At 45.4% G+C, this 24,109-nt stretch overlaps 1 long non-coding RNA gene across 1 annotated transcript; it reads left to right on the forward strand.

Annotated features, from left to right (window-relative positions):
• Nucleotides 1–1,185: 1,185 nt before the first annotated feature.
• On the forward strand, nucleotides 1,186–14,026 carry LOC141572371 (uncharacterized). Its single transcript, XR_012497730.2, has 4 exons — nucleotides 1,186–1,418; nucleotides 1,552–1,720; nucleotides 9,920–10,079; nucleotides 13,479–14,026. It is a non-coding gene; the product is annotated as an uncharacterized LOC141572371 (long non-coding RNA).
• The last annotated feature ends 10,083 nt before the right edge of the window (nucleotides 14,027–24,109 follow it).

Raw genomic sequence — 24,109 nt, forward strand, 5'->3', positions numbered from 1 at the left:
GGGGGAACAATAGTTTGAATTTGTCATTGTCACTGCACTTCTACTTTCCTACAGGTGAGATACCCTACCTGGTGTTGACAATTGTCTCTCCTAACTCTGGGGTCAGCAGTCTAGAGCTAGCTCTGGGAATTGACACAAGGCTGTCATCATTGGAGTGGTCCCCAACCAAAGATGGGCAAGTCGGCTTAGGCACAGTGGGAGAATGTGTCTCTGGCCAAGGGGAGTGAGTTAGGTCATGTAATAGTTGTGATAGTGGTAGTCTCATCATGAGAGGATACCTTTGAAATGCTTTTGTTGTTTAAGTTTCTTTCCTGATGGTTGGCAATATTGCCAGTGTTTCCAACCAAGAGGTATAAAGGGCAATTAGTGTGTCCAAGCTCTGTGCAAGGCGTTTTACACACGCTAACCCATTTACTCCTTACCACCCCTCTGTGTTGTTATCTTCATTGTACAAAGGGGCACCTGGGGCTCAAAGAGAGGAGGTAAATTAGGTGGCAGAATTGGTGTGTGAATATGGTCTGGGTGATTGCAGTGTCCATAAGCCTGTTCTGTGCCACCAATCCATGCCGTGTTCAATTGTGAGCTGACTTTTGAAAGGTGAGGCAAGATTTCAATAACAAAGAAGGAAAAAGAGGGCAGTCAGTGTGAGACACCAGCACAAGAACAGGCAGGGAGTCAGGCGTGAATGGGAAATTGGAAGTGGTCCCATGTGATTGGATTATAAATTACACAAAGGGGTTGTTGTAGGGACAGATGAGATTTGAAAGAGAGGTTAATGCTAGATGGTCAAAGATCACATAACTTCCAAGCTGTGAGACCTTAGGAAAGTTTCTTCACCTCTCTGAGCCTTAGTCTTCTGACCTGGAAAATGGAGATGAAATGCGAGCACGTGTGCGTGCGTGCTTAATGAAAGCATGTAAGAGCTTAATGAAAGTTCGTCCTCCTCCCTGTTTTTCAGGGAAGAGGCAGCTGGCTGGAAGGGGGTGGTGAAGAGGGAGTTAGGGGTGGGAGTCATGGAGGTCTGGCAATGTTTTAGCAGCTCCACAGGCCCCAGGTTTCTTCCAATCCCAACAAACTCTTCATCATTTGAGAGATCAGTCTCGGGCCCATTTGGTGTTAATTACAACAACCCAGGCTTCTCTCTGCAAAGGAAACAGGCCCTCATTTCTCTCATTAAAGTAAAATATGACCCATTTTTATGCCTGCATATTTTGTTGCCGAGATTACGAGAATCATCCTCTCTGTTTATACGGAACGAAGAAACGTTATACCAGGAGAGTGGCCTGGGCCCCGGAGTCTGGGGAATAGAAAGCAGATGTTGTCCTCGCTATTATTTTCCTGTCTACCCCCAGCTTCCACTCTCTTCCTCTCTGCTTCTCCCTTTCAGAAGCACAATGCTCATTTCAGATCAACACGAGGTAAGTGGATTGTAAGAGAAAAAGCTCACATTTATTGAGCTCTTTACCAGGTGTCAAGCCCTATAAACAAGTTTTGCCTTTAATTCTCCCCAGAAGCTTCAGGAGTTGTTGGTATTAATCTTTTCTTTTTCAGCTCCAGTTCTCTCAAACCAAGAATGCTCAAAGTCTTCCTGCTGCCCTGAGATGTGAGAAAATCGAATCCTGCTGATCACAGATGTAATGACAGACCTTTGTGCACTGCCTGGCAGGGTCCACAGAGCTTGTATATGCATCGTCCTTGCAGAGCCTCAGCACAGGTCAAGGTAACTAGAGGTCACAGGGGTTCAGGGATTCAAACCAGGTCAATTTAGCAAGTGGTAAGGACTTGGGAAGATTTTAAGGGGAGAATTTACAATGTAAGATGTATGATTTTGAAAGATTGCCCTGCTAACAGTTTGGAGAATGGTTGGGAGGGAAGTGAGAGTGGAAGAGATGTAAGAAAAATCGTCCCCAACATGGATATAAGGCAGAGAGGTCTGTGTGCCTTCTCATGTATAAGCCAGAGCAGCGTCTAACAGGCCCACCCAAGTCTTACTTAATTCTCTATGGCAGGGTTGACAACTTTTTCTGTAAAGGGCCAGATAGTAAATATTTTAGTCTTTGTGGTCCATGTGGTCTCCATTGTAGTTACTCAACAATACCATTGCAGCCAGGAAGCAGCCAAAGGCAGGATGTAAACAAATGAGCATGAGTGGTGTAAATAAAACTTTATTTACAAAAATAGGAGGTGGCTGCTGGCTCTTGCCCTGTTGGAATGTACTTTTGTTGGACATATTATTTACTATTGATTAGAGTCTAGGTTCTGTGAAATTACATGTTGATTTGTGAATTTTTTTCTGAAAGAAATGCAAATCATTTCTCTCTGATAAAAGAAAAAGAAAATAATTCCAACAGTTCTGTTTTTATTTTCCTGAAGGACATTAACTCATTTTGTATCTAACAAGAAATCTATTCCAATGTTCTTTCTGCAGTGCTACGTGATATCACTACTCAGCTCTTCAAATACTTTCTGAATCAGCTTTACCATCAGGCTGGTTCCCTCATTAATGAGTTAAATGACTCTCTAACTGTACTAACTTTATATTAGTATGGCAGTCATTTTATTTTAGCTCTCTGAAAATGAACTGTAAAACAGGAGCGATTGAGGCTAAGCCTGTTGGAATAGTCCATAGAAAACACAGAAACTGTGGAGATGGAGCCACTAGGACATGAGACTTTTTTGAAAGGTATAATTGATAGGACTTGATGACTGATGATACCAAGGAATGAACAAGAGGAGAGAGAATGAATGGTTCTCAAGTCTAGCTTGCTATGGTGACTAATAAATGACACTGCTCTTCACAGAGCTAGCAATACCATCACAGAACAGTCCCTAAGACTTGGAAAGTTGTATGGTTGAGAATGGACCTGGGAGGGGTTGGGCAAATGACAAAGGACCAGGCCAAACTTGAAGGCCCACATCCTCTCTGCTTGTTGGAAATTCAATTTCCTGCATGTTGATAGGTTAGTATTTAGCAATCTGACATGACCATTCAACTAAATTAATTCCTGGAGTTTCGAGATACATCTGGATTAGTTTTTAGGGGAATATAATAAGGAGGTCCATTGAGTGTCACTTATGGGGAGAGGGGTTAAAAAGGGGAAAGCACTGGTTATGGTATCCTTTCCAAGTGGGGCTGTGGGGTCGGAGGGTACAGAGACCAGCTGGGACCTCAACCCTGGCCCTGTGCTTGGTGAAGACACATGTCCTAGTCCTTACGAGGCTTATGTTTGAACCCTTTGAACCGGGGAAGACATTACACTGTATTATAACTGCCTTTTTCTCACTTCTGGGAATTTCTCCTATAGACATACCTGCACACTTACAACATAGCAGGGATACAATCTGCATTTTCATCAGTGGGGACTGATTCCATAAATTCCATACAATAGAATGGTCAGCTACTGTAGGAAAGAATAAAGAAGTGCTCTATAAACTGACAATGATTTCAAGGCAGAGTGTGAAGTGGTCAGAGCAAGGTGAGAAACGCGTGTGGAGTGCGCCACTTTTCATGTCAGAAAGGGGAAAAGTAAGAATCCGTATTTTTATTTGCCTGAAGTAGCTCTAAAAGGATACACAAGAAACTAATGAAAGTGGTGATTTGTTGGGATGAGAAAGGTGTGTTGGATGGGGCAGGGTTCGAAACCAGGTTTCCCCAGTATACCATTTTATGTTCTTTGGATTTTTTTTTTAACCATGCAGAAAAATTACCTGATTACCTAACAAGTGAAATGAAAGGGAGAGTATAGTCTACTCATAGGAGGAGCATAACCCAGCCTGAGGTAACAGGGAAGGCCCCTTGGAGGAGGTGACATTTAATCTGAGGCTTAAGAACAGCTGGAGCTGTTGGGGAGCAGAGCGAAGGGAACAGCATGGGTGAAAAGCTTAAGGTGAGGGAGTGGGGAATTTAAGGAACCTTAATTTGTTGTGGCTGAGCAGAAACCTTAAAGCTCAGCAGTGAGGTAGGAGGAAAGGGTCTGACATTATCAAGGGCTAACTTTAGGTCTTGCCAATGACAGCCACAGCCTGCGTGGCGCATGGGTTTCCCAGACACCAGGCATCTTACCTAACCCATTACCTGCATTCTCTCATCTGTTCCTCACATGAGCTAAGCACCATTTTTTTATCATCACCCCCACTTTCCAGAGCAGAAACAGGAACTCGGAGAGTGTAAACAACTTTTCCTGGGTCGTGCAGCCACTGAGTGGCAGACAGTCACCCAGGCTGCTGCTCCTCTGTTTCGTCATCTCTAAAATGAGGAAGCCAACCTCAGAGATGATACAAAAGGGATGGGGAGCCCCTTGCTCAGTGACCGACACGTTACAAGGACGTGCCTACTCTCAGCTACTACTGATGGGTGGCTCCCCAAGTCCAGGCAACTCACACTAAACAGTACAGCCTGCTGGGAAGGGCTGAGTCAGAGAGAAAATAGAGCTCAGCAGCCAAAATCCTTTACTAAGAGAACAAAAACAATTATTCTAAAGAATGGTACAGGGGGACCCTAGTCAACCCAAATCTCCTAAATACAAGATTCTCAAACCCCTAATCTTTTGTGGCCCGGGGCAAGTCATTTAAAGGAGGTGACACTGAGCAGAGTTGCCCCGAGCACTGGCCCCCTGCCAAGCGCTCTGCAGGCCGTCTCCGCAACAGTCTCAGTTACTCCTTCTGCAGCTGGCCAAGCTGCACACTGTTATTCCCATTTTATAGACAAGGAAACAGAAGCTAAAGGAGGTTAACTGACTCGCCCAAGGTCCAGCAGGTAGTAAGCACTGAACCGGGACTTGAACCCTGGTCTTGAATGACAGTGCTCTTTGCATGTGAACATGTACCCACGTGATTAGGACACAGTGTGAAGAGAGCAGTGGTTCCACCTAAGTCTATGGCTCAGTGAGCCTGCAAAGGAGGGGCCCGGAACCTTTCAGAAGAATGATGAGGTTACCTTTGATTGGAGTCCTAAAGCACAAAAAAGCTGGCCAGATGGAGAGGAGAGGGAAGAGTGCTCCAGGGAGAAGGGTCAACCTGGACAAAGGTTTGCAGGGACCCGGGTCTGTGGCTTATTTAGAAAGCAAGAGGCCTAGAATGGCAGCGGGAGGGAGTGGGAGGAAGATGGGGGGCAGGCTGTTAGCAACTGGACCCGATTTAACACATGAAACAAACTTATCTTTTCCCTTAGCCAAGTCCATTGTCTCCCTCTAATCTGAAAATGAGAAGAGAGAGGCCACTGAAAAGTGTTTTCCCATTTGAACCAGGTTTGCATTGAGAAGACCCAGCTGGCTGGTGGCTCGGGGAGGATCATGTGTCAGGCCTGGAAGGCGTCCAAGGAGGGTCTTCTGAGGGGCTGCAGAGCACGGCCAGCCCGGTTCCGTGCCTCTGTTTAATCACCCTGCCCCATTTGCTCTCTCATTTGTTCCTCGTCCAGTTGCTGCCCCCACACCTCATCAATCACCCAGGGCTCACGGAGAAAGACCCACCACGCTGCTGTGGACACCCCCAGAGCCTGGTGCTGACAACGGAGAGCTGGATTCCATCTGTCCTGATGATCTGGGAGCAGATAAGGGCCATTAACACCTTTCTTAATTAGGGAACCCCAACACAGGCCTGCAGTCCCTGACAGGCAGAGCTGGGACTAAACATGGAGTTCCAGGCTTCATCTTATTTATTTTATTTAAATGAGTTAATCTAGGAAAGCCGTTGGAACCGTGCCCAGCACAAAGCAAGTGCTGTAGAAATCTTTGCTATTGTTGTTATTACTGCTGTCATATTTATAGGTAGAAAGGGGACTTGCCCAGTTACACAGCAAGTGACAGGCTGAACTGGGACAGGTCCAGGCCTGGGCTCTTTCCAAGGCATCTTGCTGCCCGAGGGAGGGCTCCACAGGCTTTCTTTACAACCAGTGACTGACGTTTTGTTTCTGATTTAGGGTCAGTTCTAAAAAAAGGGCACATTAGGAAGCTTATTGGCTGAGGGGATGCATGACAAAGGCCGTCCTTTCTCACACACACAAAAAAGGCTCTTTATTTGAGCTCATCTTCAAATAGCACTGTACAGTAGATATCTCCAGTTCATGGGTGGAAAAATTGAGTATATACATACCGCATCCGAGACACCCTCTCCGAAGATGCTCAAGCAATTTTAGCTTCCTCAGTCCTCTGGGCGAGTGCAGTCTGACTAATGGAGATGTCTGCCTTGCAATGTATCTCCCACCCAATGCTGACCTTTCTCCCCTCCCAGAGTGAGAAATGAGAAATGATGACCAGGAGAGGGAGAGACTCACCAGCTTGGTGGGGTCAGGGCTGGATGGGCAGCCAGTGGGTGGCCAGCTGCTGGGTGGGACAAGAGCGCCTTGAGAGGCACCCATTTGTTTTGTCCCTTGACATTTGGGGTAAACTTGTACCTGCTACCCACTCTGTGAAGCATCTGTACTATTTGCTGCTGAGAAGAATGTCTAAATAGAATTCAAGCACGCTGACTTGAGAGAGTTTCTGTACCAGGTTGGGAAAGGTGGGTCGTGGGCCAGGGTCACTGAGATGTCCTCAGCCCAGAGAGGTAAAGCTAAAAGGAGAAAATCAAGGAGATACTTGCTCAGGGAGTGGCCACCAAGGCCTGTGGTGCTAGGCCAGAATCATTTCTGAAATTTGCTAAAGCTGGTTTTAGGGGAAGTGAAAAGCAGCTAGTTCTGTTTTACCGAGGGGTATAGCTTACAAAAGGGGACAATACAGCACATTAGTTTAGATCCCTGTCTCTGGAGCCAGGGTTCAAATCCTAGTCATCCTGCTGCTTACTGTGTGACCCTCAGCAACTTTCTTAATCTTTTTTGTGCCTCGGTTTTCTCATCTGTCAAATGGGATAATATTGCTTGTACTTGCCTCATAGAGTTGATGTGAGGATTAAGCGTTAGTGTTCATAAAGTGCTCAGAACAGTGCCTGGCACATAGTAAGCCCTATGTTGCTACTATTAATGTTATCATTAATGTCTAGTATGTGTCCGGTGCTTTCATGCATTGATCTCTTACTAAATCCTCACAACGGATTCTTCCCACAGACAGTAAGTGGGCTGAGGTGTGGACCCTGATTACCTACCTCCAAAGATTGTGGTTTATTCCCCCACCCCTACCCGGGCCAGGCTGACTCTAAAATTCTTTTGGTCTTCCTCTGAAATCTCTCTTTTTCTTGAAATGTCCTTCACTTTTCCCCATTGGATGAGGGCACGGAGAGATGAATGAGAAGGTGACTTTATGGGCATCCCCTATGCTAAGACGAAGCTAGAAGTCGTCAGCCTCGTCTCTGAGGCCTGTGTTCTTTGCTGGGTAAAATGGCGCTGTGCACACAGCCTGCTGTCAGACGTCCTGGTTTGCCTCTTGCGTTGTTCTCGGCAGGTGTGTGGCTGCAGGCAAGTCAGTTCTGGGAGCCTCATTTCTCTCTGCCTTTCCCATCTCCACAGCACTGTGGCTGGGTGGGCAGCTCCTGGGGGACTGACTACGTGGAGAGCTGCTTAGACATGCAGTTTTGCAGAGATTAGAAGAGGCCTAAGCCATTGCCAGCTTGGAGATGCTTCTATAAAAGAAAAAAAACCAAAACATTTAAAAAGGCAAAGAGCATTATAAAATCGGATGTGTTTGTAGTCATACAGTGAGCATGCCCTTCCTCTAATGCTGCTGGGACCGTGCATAGCACCTCCTTTGGAGCCTACATGGAATGTCTAATGAGACCCTCTGGGGCTGCAGGGTGGGGCCAAGACCCTGCTGACTCCTCTGAGACAGGTCATGGGTTTCAGCTCTGCTGCTACCCCTGGCCAGGCCTAGATTGAGCTCCTTGTGTGGGGCCCCCATCTCTATTCCTCAGAGTGCCTGGCATACCAGTGTTGGAGAATCTGTCTGACAGAAAGAAATTGACCTTCCCTCCCTGCTTCTAGGATGCCTGGAGTCTCTTACCTCCCTGCTTTTTCTCATCAACTGTCTGGCAGGCCCTTCCACATCTCCCCACCTTCTTCTGTGACTACTTCAGGCTTAGAATATAGGTCGCCATGTCTGTGGAACAATCACTCCCTCCTCTGTGCCGCCTCAGCTTTTGGCTCCCTATAGAGGTATAGAGCTATCGAGGCCTAGAGATAGAGAGCCATAGAGCTGGCTAGGCATAAAGCTATAGAGGTTTAGCTATATCGAGGTCTAGAGCTAGAGCGAGAGAGGCATAAAGCTCGAGAAGTCTTAGAGCTATAGAGGTATAGCGCTGTAGAGCTAAGAAATATAGTGCTATACTTTTGTGACAGTGCTGTGTCCTACACGTGGGTGGATGAGAAGAGTCCAGTCACCTGGGCTGTGAGCAGCGCAAACCCTGAGACCAGATCTGATGATGACCCAGATAGCCAGTGCCTAGCCCAGAGCCTGGGACACATCAGGTGCTTATGAATGAGGGGAGCTGTGAATAAAACAGACCTGGACGCTGGCTTCCAGGTCCCCGTGGTGTACCCCTACGCGTCTTTTCTTCCTTCAGTCACAACACTGACCCCATTTCGTGATGGATCTGTCTCCTTTGCTTATGAGCACTGGGGCTGGCTTTGTCTCTTGCCTCAGTATCTTTAGCACCCAGCATAGTGTCTGATACACAGCAGCTGCTCAATACATATTGAAGGGATGAAGGAATGAATGGCTGGGTCCTACGTTTTATGCACCTGTGACTGCAAACTAGAGGAGCCACACCGGGTACTGGAGCCCAAGTGTAGTGAGCTCAACTTCCATCACGCTCTTCCCTGCTGCACACGAGCCACTTTATAACTCCAGGCAGCAGAAGGAAAGTGTTGTGGGAAGAACAAGGTGGGAGTCATGTCCAGACCTTTCAGGAAGCATCACTGCAGATACAGCCTGCAGTAAACGGGCAACTCTTCAGAAGACAGAACCAAGACACACTGGCCTGGAACAATCAGTTTTCTTGCTTAAGTCTGCCCAGAATTGGTTCATCTCCTAAGTGGCCAATGAGTTCCCTCCTCATTGGAGAAGCATGTTAGTAGGGGCCCATTCAAGGTTTAAGTGGAACAAAATGTGTCCTAAAAATTCTTTCCTAAGGCTCCTCATTTTACAGCAGAGGACTTGGAATCTAAGAGTTAAGTTACTCTCTCAAGACCACATGACTAATCAGTAATTATACTTCTAGCTATGATGTATTGAACATTTACTGTATATTAGCCACTAGCACAAATGCTTTGCATATATTATCATATTTGATCCTGGTTAAAACAACTTTATGGATTGCTTAATTATCCCCATTTGACAGAAGTAGAAACCGAGGCTCAGAGAGATTCGGTTAACTTGTTAGCTATTGGCATAGCTGGGACTCCTGTCCAAATCTGGCAAACTCAAAGCCAGTGCTGCAGTTCTTAGCACAATGTATACATTGGCAGTGTCTCTGACACTTTTTTAAAAAACTCATGCCAGAGCCCCACCTCAGACCTGCCAATTCAGAACCTCTGTGTTCTGAATAAGCTCCCTAAGTGTTTCCAGTGTGCTCCCATGCTTGAGAACCTCGGTATAAACAACTCACCTTCTCTGAGTCTCAGGTTTTCTTATCTGAAAAACATGGCCTGCAGGGACCGAAGGCTCTTTGCAAGGATCCAAAGAGCTTATGCCTGTGAAAAGGTCCAACACAGTGCAGGGTGCTCAGTAATTGTTGACTTCCTTGTCCCAGCAACCAAGAAGTGCCTGGAGGGCTTCAGGTCTCTTGTGTGTGTACACGACCCCACTTTGCCAGAGACCCAGAACACTGTTTTCTGGGCTTTGGGGTTCAGTTTCCTGATTGTTTGTTATTATTCTTAATAGAATTCAGGAGAAGGCCACGAGTGGGCCAGACATCTGTGATAAATCTGCTGGGGTTTTTACAGGAAAGATTTCCCAAGTTCACTATATTCTATATTTCTTGCTTTTCTTTCCAGCTACAACACAGCCAGGAAAATATCTTGCTTGAACTGAAAGAAAACATCCCGTTAGCCTCTGGTGAAAGTTGACTTAGGGAATATGAGTGTCGTATTATATGGCAAATGAAGGCAAGGATATTTGGAGCTTTCTTTCTGAAACACCCACCTGAAAGGGAAAGTGAGTATTTATTGCAAACCTTCCTTGTTTCAGTCCTTGTACCAAGTGCTTCACATATGTTATCTCATTTCATGGAGGACCTCCCTCATGGGGAGGTGAGGAGCATTATTATCACTATTTTACAGATGAGGAAACGGAGGCTCAGAGGGTTACATGACATGACCAAGGTCTGGCGGAGAGTATGTGGACTCAAACCTCATCTGTTTGGTTTTGAAGTGTGGAGTCTTCTCTGTACCACAACTGTCTGCTCAGGTCTTCTGTTTTCTTCTAATAGCAACAATAACCTTAAATTAATTTCGTGACAAAAGCAAACAAATTTTAAAAGCTTGCTCCAAAAAAAAAAAAAAAAAAAAAAAAAAATAGTAGAGCTCTTTCCAAAATGTAACATTCTTGCTATGTTTGATATCCTGCATGCTGGATTCTAGAGGTGTGCAATAAATGACTGGAGATTGAACAGACAAATGGGTGAATCTTCTGCCCACCTGCTGGGGCATCCCACGGGATCTCTCTGTGCTCAGTTTTGCCTCCACTTCAGGCTTTCTTCCACTGTGTCTATGTCTGCTCCCTGGAAACTCCTTTGCTTTGTGGCAAGTCTGGATTCCAGGGTTTCCCTCTCTCTGTTTAGCTTATTTTAGGAATAAACTAGCTTCTCAATGCTCCTTCCAGTACTCCTGGGTAAGTCATTTTTTTTCTCTCTAGATCTACATTCTAAGATGTTAAGTCATTATCAACTATATGTCCAATTTTACTTTTAATATGTAAAATAATAATAATAATAATAATAATAATAATAACAATAACAATGGATATAATTTTTAGGGCTTCCTATGTTCCAGATGCTCTGTTGAGCACTTCAAATACAATGTCTTAAATACTCACGATAATCCTATTATAGTGGATTGAATAGTATCCCTCCAAAAAAGAAATGCCCAAATTCTAACCCCTGATAACTATGAATGCGACCTTACTTGGAAATAGGGTCTTTACAAATGTAATTAAGTTAAAGATTGTGGGATGACATTCTAGATTTACAGTGGGTCCAAAATCCAATGACTGGTGTCCTTTATAAGAGAAAGGAGAGGGAGATTTAACAAGGAGCCCCCGAGAAGACCACGTGAGGACAGAGGCAGAGATTGGAGTGATGCATCTATAAGCCCAGGATGCTCAAGGATTGCTACCAGAAGCTAGTAGAGACATGGAATGGATTCTCCCTCAGAGTCTCCAGAGGGAAATAACCCTGCTGACACCTTGAGTTTGGACTTTTGGTGTCCAGAATTGTGAGAGGATAAAGTTCTATTGTTTTAAGCCAGCAAAATTTTGGTAATTGGTTATACCTATAATATAGGCGTTATTTTCTATTTTACAGATAAGAAAACTGAGACTGAGGAAGATTTTATAACTTTGTCCAAGGTCCCAGAATTAGCAAGTGCTCTAGACTGGATTCTAACCCATTTCCAGGGCTGCCACCTGTGCACTCACGAGGGCCCTGTGTTTGTTTTAATGCTCTCTTGTTGCCTTGAGATTATGAATACTTATTGAACAAGGAGCCCCACATTTTCATTTTGCTCTGGGCCCTACATATTACCGTGTTTTCCCAAAAATAAGATCTAGACGGACAATCAGCTCTAATGTGTCTTTTGGAGCAAAAATTAATATAAGACCTGGTATTATATTATATTATATTAATATTATACCAGGTATTAATTATATTGTATTATATTGTATTGTATTGTATTATATTATATTATTATATTAAAGACCTAGTATTATAGTAAAATAAGACTGGGTCTTATATTAATTTTTGCTCCAAAAGACGCATTAGAGCTGATGGTCCAGCTAGGTCTTATTTTCGGGGAAACATGGTATGTAGCTAGTTCTGACCAGGTCTGTCTGGTCCCCGAATCTCTGCTCTTTCCTTCGTCATCTGTAGTATCACAACCCACACACATCCTCAGTCTCCATCCATCCCCACAGTCCCAGCCTCCAAACCAGTCTCCCCCTTGTGACAGGCTGAATAATGATCCCCAAAGGTGTTCACATCCTAATCCCCCAGAACCTGTGACTAGATTATCTGTCATGGTAATAATGTCTGTGCAGATGTTATTAAATGAAGAATCCTGAAATGGGGAGTGTACACTGGATGATTGACCCAGTGGGCCAGATGTATTTGTAATCACAATTGTCTTTGTAAGAGGGACACATGAAGAGTTAAAGTCCAAGGGGAAGGCAATATGATGACAGAACAGAGATGGGAGTGAGGCACTTTGAAGATGGAGAAAGGGGCTGCTAATCAAGAATTACAAGTGGCTTCTAGAATCTGAAAAAAGGCAAGGAGATAGATTCTTCCCTCATAGTCTCTGGAAGCCAGTCCTGCTGACACCTTCCTTCACTTTAGCCCAGTGAAAATGTGTTTGGAGTTCTGACCTCCGGAATCGTACAAGAATAAATTTGTGTTTTAAGCCACTAACTTTGTGGTAATTCGTTACAGCAGCAACAGGAAATGAATACACCCTGCTTCCAGGACTCCCTCCTACTCTCACCTTTAAATCTTTGGAAGAAAAATAAATCATTCTGGTGGTATTAGGGAAGATAAATAGAACTCTAGCTCAACAGGAAAACATTCAAAACATTTACATAACATTTACATATAATTGTAGATATCACAGGTTTTAAAAGGCAAGATTCTTTTTTTGAGGTTCATTTAGTAGGCTGGGGAAAATGTTTCAATATTTATAGTTAAATCATCAAAATTACTGATGCAATACAATAAATACTGATTTAGAAAACCAAAATAATATTTAAAAAGTGTGTCTTTTTAAAAGCTGTCAATGCTTGTTTGAATCTTTCATTATTCTGAAAGAGAACATGATTTTAATGTTTGTGTTTATTAATAGTTAGATTTCTGCCTACTACATTAAAAAGTTAAACCTTAAAAGACGACTTTAAACATGAATTTAACCCTTTTAGATAAAAATGAAAGAAAATCAATCAAAATTGTACAACACCAAGCAAATAAAACACAGAAAGAGATAGAGCTAGAGGGAGAGAGAGAGAGAAACCAAAATCCATTTTTTTTAACTTAACTTTCAAAGTTACTCATCACTTAGCCTTTGCCCAATATTCCTTCCACATCTGCCACCAACCCCCGACTCCATGCAAAGATGTGCAGCTGAAAAAGCATGAATTTGAGAACAAGTTCTGTTCCATAACTTCCTGCCTGTGTGAGTTTGGTCAAGTGACTTCATTGGTCTGAGTCGCATTATGTCCATTTCATAAATGAAGAAATTAGTCCTCAGGGCTGGGTTGTAGAGGAAATGAACTGTGCCTAGCATGACACTGCGTCATAGGTTTTGGAGATGATGCCATCAAGTATTAATTGCTATCCCTTCTTCCTTTCAGGTAGCAGCCGACATCATGTTCTACACTCAACTGCTTGTGGGGCACGGTTGTTAGGGCAGAAACACTTTTTAAAAAGGCAGCTTTAGGATTTCTACGTGGGCATTTGAAACTCTTATCAGTAGTCTACAGAAGACAAAGTCTGGCCCAACTCAGGGCATGAAGTTTATGCTTTAAACAGCTGAGAGTCCAGGGATGATGCTTGTTGTCTTCCATAAGAAGAGCTCAAAGCTTTCTGAATCGGTAGAAAGATGGAAGCGCTGAGGAGGAGGACAATAGAGTGAGTCTCTCATGCAAGTGTCACCTTGTCCCTCTTGGAGATATGAGGCAGAAGGTGAAGGAATCCCCAGATAGACTTGATGACTCCCAAAGAAGAGGGACTGGGGAGTCTCTGGCCAGCATCTGGGACTCTGTGAACCCCTTGTTCGGGATGTCGTCAGTCCCACAAGGATCTTATCTTGCCCCATCCTGGATGAGTGGGGTGAACATGGCCACATGGGAAGAGTAATAGGATGTTTGATTAGCTTCTTCTTTTTTTTTAATTAAAGTGTTTTGGGGTGACAATGGTTGTTGCGTCCAGCACGACGAGGGTTGTGGGGAGCGAGGAGGGCGGCTCAGTGTTAAGAAAAGACAGTAGCCATGAATAGAGTTTAAGTGTGAGGGCCAAGGGACTGGCAGCCTCAAAGACTGGGCTGTGGGTGCCTAATTGGGCCAACACATTAGTTTTTATTAGTTAAGTGGGGAAGTAAAGGAGATAAAACTTGTCAATCTCAAGATTTGCGAATTCCGTACACCATAATAGGAAACTGATTCAAGCCAATCACTCTTGCCTGCAGGCAGCAGGACCAGTAAGTCTCAGGATGTGTGTACTTCCCCAAGGGACAACATCTTTATGCATGTGAATAGATGGAGAGCACATCATTGAATCTTTTCCCCTGCAGGTTGTGGGAAGGAATGCAGCCACAGAGGCAGAGGCTCCCCTTAGCCTAGGGAAGGTGGGGGGCTGTGCCCACCTCTATGAACCCCGTGGGTTCTCCTGTTAGTTCCCACTCAAATGCTCCTGGCTTGAGTTGTCCCCCACGTGGGGAATCTTACTTGTCATTGACTGACCAGCCATCTTCCTGGGACCAAACAGGGAGATAGAAGGTGCAAGCACACAAAAGTGAAGCAATGTCCCTGAAAGGATCCATCTCACAGACTCTCCTTTCTTTGGGGGCAGGTGCAAGGAGACAAACGGGTAGGCTGCTGCGTGGTGACAAATGGTTAGTAAAGTTACATAGATTTCGAGTGTATAATTCTGTAATACTTCATCTATATATCACCACCCAGAGTCAGTTCTAACCGAGCCCAAAGTAACGTTAAATGAGATAGGTTATTTCTGTCATATAAAAGTTTAGATTGGTAAGTGGTCCAGGGAGGAAAGGCAGCTCTGCTTCATGTGTTCTCTGGGGCTTTGGTACCTTCTTTCTTATTATTCCATTATCCCCAGTTGGTTTGGTCTCCCCAGCTACAGTTAGCTCTCATCTACCACATCTGCATTTCAGTGAGATGGAAGAGGGAAGAAGGGGAAAAAAGGATGCATTTCCTTTTCAGGGTATGACCAGAAGTTTTACACATGGCTTCTTTTCACATCCTATTGGCTGGAACTTTTTCAAGCAGTCATCCCCAGCTGCAAGAAAGGCTTGAAAATAGAATCTAGCTGCAGGGCCACGAAGCCAGCTAAAACTTCCAGGTGTGGGACTTTATCGTCAACAGGAGTCAGGATAGAATGAATAATTAGTAACCCTGCTACTGAGAGCCAACATAGAACAGCAAATATTTTTCTACTGGATCAGGCAAAGTTCAATGAAGGAAGTAGAACCATTATGACTATTATGGAATAAAGGATTTATTATAGAAATAAGACACAGTTTTGGGAGAAGCTGGGGTCTGAATGGAGCAGTTAACACGTTGCGTACGGATCACGAGAATCTTCACGAGGGATTTAAACCCCGCCGTACGCAACGTGTTAAGAGACAAGAGAAGTCTAACCAATGCTTCTGAGAAAGGTGCAGGTAGACAAATGAGGGGGAAGGAGAACATGCTAGATCTTTGGCACATCTGCAGCTGTTGTTTACCTCATTTAAATATGGCAGCCTTTAGAAAACTATGGCTACTTCTTTACCTCTGCTTCTAAATCTTGCATACATTTCTCTTTTGACCAACTCCAACTGATATTGTATAGAAAAGGAATTCTGGGAAATGTAGTTTTAGCTTAGCCTAGTTGGCACAGTTACAAACCACCATATTCATGTTGTTGAAAGCAGGAGAGATTGACATAACATTGAGATGGAGTAAATCTGGGGTTGCAAGGCTGGGCAAGGGGATAAGAGCAGCAGGTTCTGCATGGTCCCCTTGGGTAACATTCAATCAATGAATGATGCTCTTGAGAATGAGACAGCTCTGCTTCCCCAACCCTCCCTCCAGTGCCTTGACACCATGCACCAGTCCCCCCCACCCCCTCCCATCAGGACTAGGGTACAATCTTGGGAACTGAAATGCAGTCTTGGGGTTGGTCCAGGAGGGAGAAAACTCCAACTTGAGAAAACCCTACTTCTTTTTCTTTTTTCTTTTTCAAAAAACAAAAACCTCAAATTGATTACATCAGGATTTCTGCCTTTAGGCAGAATATGGGCTTAGAATAGAAAATAGAATGCTTTATAGAAAAATAAGTTGAATTTCTCATACACTGGAATAGGTACAGTGAGAAATTAACATATGTTAAATATAATAGATAATCAACAAATCTGCCTTTTTTTTTTTTTTTTTTTTTTTTTGGTGAGTTCTGACCATCAAAGGACACCATTAGTCCCTCAATGGGTCATGCTCTGGGTTTTGCACATGTGCTTCCTTCTTTCATGAACGATCTTTCACTTTGGTCACATTGATTGTAATTTAAGCAGCTGGGGGTGCATTTTTTCCTCAGTGACTGGGCTCAAACTCCTGTGTGAATCTTTCCTGCCTGGCCTCCCTGGTGTGCCGCAAGGAGTTCTGTCAAACACTTATATGTGTGCCCGACTCAATGTACTGTCTTCCAGACTAAATTGTGAGCCCCTTTAAGCAGGAACCTCACATATCTTGCATGTCTGTGTGCCAGCACCAGGGAGCAGGTCTTAATGACCCTTGTCAGCTGACTGAGGAGGCAAACTTTTCTCCACATTGTGAACAAACAAATCAGATGATTGCTATATTCTGAAGAGAACACTGTTCCCTAATTGTGTAAATATAAATGACACACACACACGGTTCTCTGCTGATATTGTTTGATTGTGTTGATAAAAATAGGAACTTTCTAAAACTGTGTGTAACAGGGCACTTTGGGTCTGCAAGTGTATGTCTCCATCTCCTTTCATTTCCCTTCTAAGCCACTCCCCACGTCCTTTCTTCTTGCCTGTACTGCAGAGAAACATCTCTTACTTTAGGTTTTTGTTAGTGCATTAGTTTCCCATGTCTGTTATAAAAAAATACCCCAAACTGAGTGGCTTAAAACAACAGAAATTTATTCTCTCACAGCTCTGGATGCGAGAAGTCTGAAGTCAAGGTGTCAGTAGGGTTATGTTCCCTCTAAAGGCTCCAGAGGAGAATCCTTTCTTGCCTTTTCCTAGCATCTGGTGGCTCCCAGCAATTTTTGGTGTTTTCTGGCTTGTATGAGTAGATACATCTCTCCTATCTCTGCCTCTGTCATCACTTGGCCTTCTCACTGTCTCTTCTGTATTTTCACTTGGCCTTCTTATAAGGATGCTAGTCATTGGATTAGGGCCCACTCAATCCACTATAGCCTCATTTTAACTTGATTACATCTGCAAAAATCCTATTTCCAAATAAGGTCACATTCGCAGGTACAGGGGGTTAGGACTATAACATATCTTATGGGGGGACACAACTCGCTCCACAACTGTCACCATAGCTTATATTCTTTACACCTAGAGGTGGATGTAGTCTAAGCTTAGATACTCCCAAGGACACCTGCAGTCAGCCATTGCATGAGGCCCAGCTGGAACCCTGCCAGCACAGGGCAGAACCCTGTCCTCAAGACCGCTGTTGGGTGCAGTGGCCAATATGGCAGGTGATATGGTCACTGCCTTTGAGTGTCCGTCCCAGCCTCACACATGAAATCACACAATACTTGGTATAATATAGTAGAAAGTCCAGAGGTCTCACATAGCATTGGTTCTATCACCAATATGCTACATGGACAAGCTACTTCTGTGAGCATCAGGTCACTACTTTGTTGAGTTCTGCATGAATGAATGGGCAGACACTTCCTGACTATTAGCTGTGTGCCAGAGCGGGGGCTGGGTACTGGGATACAGAGAAAATGAACTCTTCCCACGATGAACCTGGCATCAAGGAGGGGATAAATCACTAAGTGTGAGGTGTTGTGAGGATCAAAGCCCTTTTGTGGTCCATAATGGGCTGGGTGCCCATCAGCAGTGAAGATGACTCATGGGGCTCAGGCCGGGACCCTCATCGTTCCTCCATTGGGCCTCTGACACTGCTACATGCAGCAACTTACAATTCAGAGGAGAACATTTACTTTTCATTCACTTGTTTCTCAGTTTCAGCACTTATCATGTAGCAGGCACAGGGCTAGGTTCTGAAGATATGCAGTGAACACAGCAGGTACAGGGGCTTAATCATAGGAGACACAGACACGCCGTAAGTGGCAAGTGCTGACATTCCCAGAATCTCTGGCTTTGGCCTTAAAGGCTAGGTAATTTTTTCAAGGTTCTCAACCTTGAATCTTGTCTTAGTCCATTTGGGCTGCTGTAACAAAATACCACAGATTGAGTGGCTTATAAACAACATACATTTGTATCTCATAGTTTTAGAGGCTGGAAGTCCAAGATCAAGGAGTCGTCAGATGACATGTCTGGTGAGAGCAAACTTTCTGGTTAGTAGATGGCCCTCTTCTAGCTGTGTCCTCCCACGGCAGAGGGGGAAGGGAGCTCTCCGGGGTCTCTTTTATAAGAACACTAATCGGATTCATGAGGGCTCTGTCCTCATGCCCTAATCACCTCCTAATGACCCCACCTCCAAATATCATCACATGTCAGATTAGGTTTCAACATACGAATTTGGGGAGGGGACACAAACATTCATTCTATAGCAAATATCAGTTGATTCCAGATCTAAACTCAGTCTTTTGACTTTTGTTCATGAGTCTTTCTGTCTTGGTCCAGGTAGGAAGCAAGGATAAGATCTGCCTCTGCTCAGAGCAGGGCTGTTGTCCTATTTGAAGGAAGTTACATCTGAGAAGGTACATGCTAAGGGTTAAAATGTTAGCAAGGCAAAGGAGTTCTCATTATCTGGGGCTATCTGGATATGTGCAGCTGTGTGTGTTTGTGTGTGTGTGAGAGAGAGAGAGGGAGAGAGAGAGAGAAAATAGCAAGCACAGAGGCTGTCCTGTGGGTCCCTAACTCCAGACTCGCCTTTCCTAGAAGTTGTTAGGTGTGAGTCCTGGCTGAGGTTGGCATTGCAGAGCCCTCCATTGAGGTTCCTCTGCTCCAAGATGCACAGGCCACTTGTCCACTACAAGTGACAGGGATTTCACTATTATGTAGAAGGGCACTTGCACTGTTGGAAAACACTCTCCCCTCCTCTCTCCTTCCCACATGCATCCTCTGAGCAATAGTCAATATGCAGTAGCTCCTGTGCTGGATTAAAAAAGGAAAGGCAGGTGGGTTCCCTGTCCTTACGGATCTCACTGATGTTTGAGGGTCTCAGATTCACAAACAGACAATACCAATGCAATGTGGGAAGTACTGTGCTTGGGCTTGGGGTACCCTGTGCTTATCTCTGGGGGAGCAGCTGCCTCAGGGTACCGGGGAGACCACCCTGAGGAGGTACTCCTGGGCTGAGCCTTGAAGGATGAGTAGGTGTCAGCAAAACAGAGGGGAAGGAAATGCCAGCAGAGGACACAGTGGGTGCAAAGGTACAGAGCCAGAAAATAGTAAGACATATCCACCCACCCTTAGCCTTGGATTAGAAGGGGCTCAGCGGGGAGGTTTCCCTCCTTCTCCTGCTTCTCCTCCCCCTCCTCTCCCAGCATTGTGGAAGAGTCAGTCATCCATCCCATGACAGTGAGATAAACTGATGCACATGATTGGGGGATGATGGTGCATTCAAAAGTCACGCACAGCAGGGTGGCTCTCTGCTTTGCCCCCATAGAGGCAGTGGCAGCAGGGAAGCCAGGGCCCAGCCCACACAGAGTGGACTCAGCCTCGTCCCCTCTCCTTCAGTCTTGTGCTCAAGTACTTTCAACTCTGGTCTCTCCCACACGGCTGGTGGCCTGGTAGTATGAACCCAAGATGTAAATTTGCATTTAAGAAATCCACAAAAATCTCCAGGAAACTCCACTAGGAGCTTTTGAGTACAAGTCCAGCTATTAATATCATCTTTGATTTTTTTTCTGTGTAAGGGCGCCTCGGCAGTCCTACATCCCTTGGTCTAATAAACCCCAAGTGTACCCCACCATTGTTTGAACACCATCTGCCATGAGTGCACTGGCATTCAGCCTCCTCTGGAAAGCCTCCTTTCTTCACTTCCTTCTTTTCCCAGCTGGATCAAGCAGCGCCCACTCTCACTCGAGGCAACTTCCTGTAGCCCTTTTACTTAGTCCACTTACTCCTTCTATCTGTGTTTTACTCGTGTTCAGATCGTCCTAAAGCCTGGAGGAGCGCTCATGTCATATGTTGTATCTCTTTCATCTTCCCCACATTCAGGGCAAATGCTTAATAAACATTTATTGGAATAAACTTTTCTGGCAGTGAAAGGGGGGGTTAATACCTGGATAACTGATGTGGGCTTAGGGCGAAGATGATTTGTTCATTCGTGCCTCCAGCAACTGCCCACTGAGGGCCAGGATGAAGGCAATATGTCAGCTGGTCACAGACTACCTGACCTCGAGGAGCTGACAGTCTCATTTATCCCCATCACAATGCTGAGGTTATTTTATTTATTTTATTTTAACAAGTAACTCAATGTTTACCAAACAGGAAACAAAGAGACTCTGGATGGGGAAAGCCACCAAGGTTGCAAGTGAGAGGGCTGGGACCAAACTCAGGTCTGCAAGGAGTGGAGGCATGTGTCCTGGGGGGCGGCTTCACCTTGGTGCTGTAATGTCTGGTCTCCTGTAGCTACCAATGCATGTCACTTGCATGTCACTTGTGACTGCAGTCACCTTTCTCCCCACTGTGGCAGCATTTCTAGGACCTGGAGCGAGACGGACTGTGGACCAAAGCCAGGCCAGCTACAAGAGTTCTTTTTCTCCTCTGAAATGACCTATCTCGCAATGCGGGATGCTTTCTCCACATGGCCTTAATTGGACGGTCCCTCCCTTTTAGTAATCCTTTTAAAGAAAAACCAGAGCAACGCCCAGATGATTTGTGATTACCAGGGTGAGATGCACTTTTTCCATCATCCTGACATCCGGGAGATGAGCAAAGCAGAACAGAGTGTTGTGTGCTTGCTGTCTCCACCACCTTCTCCCAGCAGGCTTCCCTCCAGCCAGCAGGCCTGGGGGTTGGGAGGTTGCTGCAGTTGGCTGCTCTTCCAGGAACGAAGTCCATGGATGGCTTTATTCCTGCTGATGTGCTCAACAAACACACACTCCTCAGTGCCAGACCTGTGCTGGGTGCTAAGGGGCCAGAAATGAGGAGCTGTGGCCCTTGTCCTCAAAGACGTTCCCTCAGAGCTTGATGAGTAGGGGAGCGGGGAGATTTTCACCAGGTGAAAAAAGGGAAGGCATTGCAGGCAGAGGCTGTTTGGGAAGGTGGAAGGATGTGTGTGTGTGTCGTGTGTGTTCCCCAAAGAGACTGTGGCTGGAAAGGGAGGCAGGGTCCACTTAGGGAGGGCTTGAATAAGGATAAGGAGATGCATTTATCCTTTAGGGGATGGAGAGACACTGAAATTGTAAGATAGATGATCCCTGCTTCACTCAGGATTCATTTGGAGAAATGTGAATATTCAAAACCATGGGTACAGCCAGGCATCATTTTAGGACAGACAGTAAAATGTTTCCTTTCTTCCTTCCTCCTTTTCTTCCTTCCTCCTCCCCTCCCCTTTTCTTCTTTCTTTCTTTTTTTAGATTAATTATTAAGGAATTAGAAACTCCTGACTCATAATCCTAGCTTTATGTCTTCAAAATGAACACCTGTCGTGTGGGGCATCCGGTGGAGTCTCTGCTCCTGCTCCCACGTAAGAACGCAGGATATGGTGAGGCCAAAAAGGAACACCCACAGAGCCATACGTAGGGGAGTCACATCACAATAGTCTCGCTGACAGCTGGGTTGGAGACACAGGAAACAGGAGCCACACTGTTTGTAACCCTCACTGCACCGCTTGCAGGCTCAGCCACCATCTTCTTGCTAGCCCCCATTTTCTGCTAGTGTAGCCACAGCAGTTATATTAGTGGCCAATGGCTCACTGGTTACAGCTGACGGCCAACTAGCCACAGCTGATGGCCATCCAATCACAGTTGATGGCCATTTACTACCTGAGCCAGCACCTTTCTATGTGAGGCCGAGAACCCGGAAACTGCTCTCTGGGGCTCTGTCCCCACAACACCTTATGTGTCCTGGGCACTGTGTTTAGCATTTTTATAAACATTGCTGTAATGCAGGTCTCAGCTCCCACTCCCCGCACAAAAATGCAGGATATGGTGAGGCCAAAAAGTAACACCCACGGAGCCATAGATAGGGGAGTCATACTACTATATTCTCAATGGCGGCTGGTTGAGACACAAAAGCAAATATCCGCCAGGACCCCAACAGGGGGTCTTGCTGCACCCCAGTCTCGCTGGTGGCAGGGCAAGAAACAGAAAGTAGGAGCCACACGACCCGCAATCCCCCGTCCACGCTTCTCTGCCAACAAACCACTTGCTAACTGCAATCTGCGCCTGCTAGCGTAGCCGCGGCAGTTATATCAGTGACCAATGGCTAACTGGTTACAGCTGATGGCCAACTAGTTACAGTGGATGGCTATCTGATTACAGCCGATGGCATCTAATAACAGAGCCAGCACCTTTCCACGTGAGGCTGAGAGCCTGGAAACTGCTCTCTGGGACTCTGTCCCTACAATTGCCTCTAATCCTCACAGGCTTATGGTGTAGATTAAAGTAACAACAACAACACATAAACAGATGTCATTTGCTCGCTGACGAATTATTATGTTCTAAGTACTATGGGAAGACTTTTAACTTGTTGAAGTTGGTACGATTGTCATTCCCATTATACAAATGAGGAGACTGAGGTTGAGAGAGCCTGAGAAACTCACCCAGGCCAGCATGGAGAAGAGACCAAATTGAAGCCCAGGCTTGTCTAATTCCAAACGCACACCTGTCCACACTGCCATCCTGCCTCCTGGCTCACCAGTTCCCTCTTCTGCAAAGGAGTGATGACCTTGACCTGCTGCTGGACACAGGCGATATGAAGGTTGACCTAGTTGTTTTGCAAACTGCAAAATACACACGCGCTTGTGAATTGCAATTATCACCAAGCAAAAGAATGATTCCAGAGAGAAAAATGTTATCACTGAATGAATTCAGCCATATTTTTATTTAAAAAAAATTCTGAGGTTTACTCGTTTTGTTTACTTAGATGACTAAGCCACAGATTTCTTTGTATTTCTATAACATTAAAAAAAAAACCAATTTGGAAATAAGGCAATAACTTAACAGTTGATTAAAAAAGAAAACTCTTATGAATGTGTGTGTTAATGAAAGATTTCTTATGTGGTTGGTTGATTTCTGGAGAAGACAAGCATTGACGTGTCTAGTGAGTCTTGGGGACATTTTCACTTAAAAAGGAAGATGGTCAGACGGCCGCCACCACCCAAGTATGAGGGTATTTCCAGAAGCACATGAAATGCATGGGGTTGCTTAAGTCTCCTTTCTCCAGAGCATTTCACAAAGCACGCTGATCATCTCTGGATGGAGAAGCACGGAGCCAGGCTGGGCCTGCTGTCAGGGAGGAGGCCACGGGCGGGGAGGCGTGCTCTGTTCCTTCTTACAGCGCCTTTCCTGGACGTCAGTGGGGTGGAAAAATGGCCCTTTCTGGTAAACACAGATGGCCTGAATACAACCCTGAGTTGTTACTTTAAAAGGATAAAAAGTGAGCCAGACTTTCAATTAGAGACAGGTGGGAAGTGTCCTGTGCTCAGGGAGCTGGCTGCCCTGGAGGGAGGAGAGGCCTCCAGAGGGGCTGTCTGGTTTGCTCTCACCTTCCTCCTCCCCCTGCCTGGGGTCGTCCGTGCCTCTCCTTAAGCCCCTCCACCCCATCCTCTGCCCTGAACAAAGCCCGAGGACTTCAGTTTCTCCCCTCTTCTCTCCTCTCAGCTCTGCCTCTGCATCAAATTACTAAACAAACCTCTACCAGCCTTGGTTTCTTTCTGGGAAAAACTGTGTAATGTAATAATCCTGCAAGGAAGGTCCTGGGGTTTCAGTGAGACACTGCACAAGGTCCTCGCCGTGCCGGCCTGGGCTGTGCTCAGTACAGGCGGGGACTGGGAGCTTCCGCTCTTTACCTCCTAGGTCATAAGGAGGCCGTGACTCGTCTCACCTGAACCTCTGAGTCTGCCCCTCTCTCTCCTCTTTA

Source organism: Rhinolophus sinicus, chromosome 14, assembly GCF_057876585.1.
Source record: "Rhinolophus sinicus isolate RSI-liver-muscle chromosome 14, RSI-T2T, whole genome shotgun sequence".
NCBI lineage: Eukaryota > Metazoa > Chordata > Mammalia > Chiroptera > Rhinolophidae > Rhinolophus > Rhinolophus sinicus.